At 40.3% G+C, this 2,500-nt stretch overlaps 1 protein-coding gene across 2 annotated transcripts in view; it reads left to right on the top strand.

Moving 5' to 3' along the window:
- Nucleotides 1-2,500, top strand: part of LOC144971578 (uncharacterized) — a 206,644-nt gene that overhangs the window by 26,600 nt on the left and 177,544 nt on the right. The window lies entirely within an intron of this gene.

The raw sequence follows: 2,500 nt of genomic DNA, 5'->3' as shown, positions 1-2,500 counted from the left end.
AACAGGGGGGGGGGGGGGTGGAGGTGGCATTTAAGCCACTTCAATACAATCACTAAATGTAAAAAAATGAGCATTTATATAGCGCAATATCCACTAAACGTGCTCAAAGCGCTTTACAAGGGGTCCCTGGCCAACAGCAACATTTAACATGTAGGACGGGACATGATGCCAGTTAGGCGAGATTACACTTTTTTTTCGGACAGAGACAACGGGACAGAGACAACGCTGTAAACGGCCAGGTACTCATTTTACACCTGAGTACGGTGAGAGAATGTGAGTAAAGAGCCTTCTCCGAGGACTCAACTATGCGCCGAGCGAGGCTCGAACCCAGGACCTTCCGATCCGAAAGCGAGTTTCGTACCACTAGACCACATAGCCGCACATGATACACGATAAAGGACAGTTTTCCCAGTAAAATTTTAACCAAATGGAAACAAAAGTTTTCATGTCAATATGACATTGAGTTGTTTTGTCATAACACGTCTGTATTCACATCGCATTGTTATGTGATCGTGTTATAGATTCATATATCGTTATAACTCCAATCTTATATCATTTCATTTCCGTCTTTATATTATTGTGCCCTACTGTGAAAACAAAACATAGCGTGTTGAAAGATTTGGCCAGAAAACTCGTCCTTCAAATATTGATCGATTAAAACGACCCTCATCTTGTCAAGTTTTCTCAAATCTGGGATCTCAAGACTTTACGAAGTCCCAGGTTTGAGAGTATTTGGCAAGATGAAGGTCATTGTAATCCATCAATATTTGAAGGACGATTTTTCTGGTCAAAATTTTAAATACGTGTTTTTTCATAGTATGACATTTTGTAATGATTAATTTATCAGTCGTCGATAATTGTACCAGCTGTATGAGAAATCTGAATGGTGGCCAGGGCATGGAGTGTCAGGGTGACAGCTGGTGTGAGTACTTTGTCTTTACAATGTTGACATTAGTCATTATTCATGTCAACATTTGGATTGTTTATGTGAATTGTTGATGTGAATTATTTATATGTGGGATTTTATGTCGAGTTTGAGTACATCTCGTATCACACTTATGGCATTCAATTTCAATAGAATGAGGTATAACCAACGTGCATATGTTTTCAGGTCTGATAGCCAGACGCAATGGTGGGTTTGATTTAACATTGTTGTATTTGACACTATTGTGCGTTGGGTTCCGAGTTTTTCCATGACAACGATGAACCCATAAGCTGGTTGTATCGTATTTAGGGGGTGGGGGAAAGGGATGGGGGATTGGAAGGGGAATCCCCGATTTCAAAGCTGTGTTACTCAATGACGAGAGCAAGGATTTCAATTGTTTTAATGTTTGGGGGGAATAACGAAATTCGGATAAAGGATTACAATTTGGAAAGTAATGATAATAATAATACTGCACACTTATCATCATCATCATTACCTTTTTCACCCTGGGTCAGGGTATAGGCCACAGACAAACAGTTTCCATCCTTCTCTATCATGAGCGAACTTTTTTTTTTTATCTCATTCCAGGTCTTACCACTTCTCTGTATATCAGCTTCTTTAATTCTTCTCCATGTTCCTCGTGGCACACTTATATAGCGAAGTATTTAAGTAGTAATCAGTCGTTATTGAGAGACATTAAGCTCGTGGAGCCGGAGTTGATAGCGTTTTCTATAGCGGTTTCTATAGCGTGAAATGGACAATAGCACTTGCTTGCTGACGCATGTCTATCGCAACTATTTATCAAGGACCCTAATCACTCCTGATGGACAGAGGGGGAGGAGGGGTGGGGGAGGGGGTTGGGGAAAAAAACCCATTTTGAATTTACCCGGGGTCGATCTTGATCCCCTTTGCTTGTGAAGCGAGTGCTCTACCAACTGAGCCTGCGCATTGCAGAGGTCTGGGGTTCAATCTCCAATTGTAATGTCTAATTGATGAGTTGTCAGTCGTTGTGAAAAAAAATCCATATTATTAGAAATAGTAAAACCCAAAAAACGAGCTTTTATTATAGCGCAATATCCACTAAGCTCAAAGCGCTTTACAAGGGTTCCCAAGCCAATAGCAACACTTAACATAGAGGACGAAACATGACGCTTGATAAGTTACATTTTGTTTCTGACAGAGACATTGCTGTTTGCGACCAGGTAGTCATTTTACACCTGAGTACGGTGAGAGAATGTGAGTCAGGAGTCTTTTCCAAGACTAGCTATACGCCCCGAGACTCGAACCGTATCCGAGCCGGAGTCGAGTGTGCTAACACAAGACCACATAGTAGAACTCAAACCGAAATAAAGAAAAGTTTACTGTTATTTTAGAAATCCAGCGATTCATCTTGTTTATTTTCATGATTTGATTTGGAAATTATCGTTAAGTAATGACTCACTCTGCAACAACACATATTTAAAGTTTTAGCCAGAAAACTCGTCAAATATCGATCGATTTAAATGACCCTCATCTTGTCCAAAATTTCATGGAAGTCCCAGTTTTGAGAGATTTTAGCAAGATGGGGGTCATTTG

This window comes from Berghia stephanieae, chromosome 1 (assembly GCF_034508935.2).
Source record: "Berghia stephanieae isolate SIO BIC M18660-M18661 chromosome 1, UCSD_Bste_1.3, whole genome shotgun sequence".
Taxonomy (NCBI): Eukaryota; Metazoa; Mollusca; class Gastropoda; order Nudibranchia; family Aeolidiidae; genus Berghia; species Berghia stephanieae.
The sequence above is the reverse complement of the archived record's forward strand: the minus strand, read 5'-3'. Positions and strand labels throughout refer to the sequence as shown.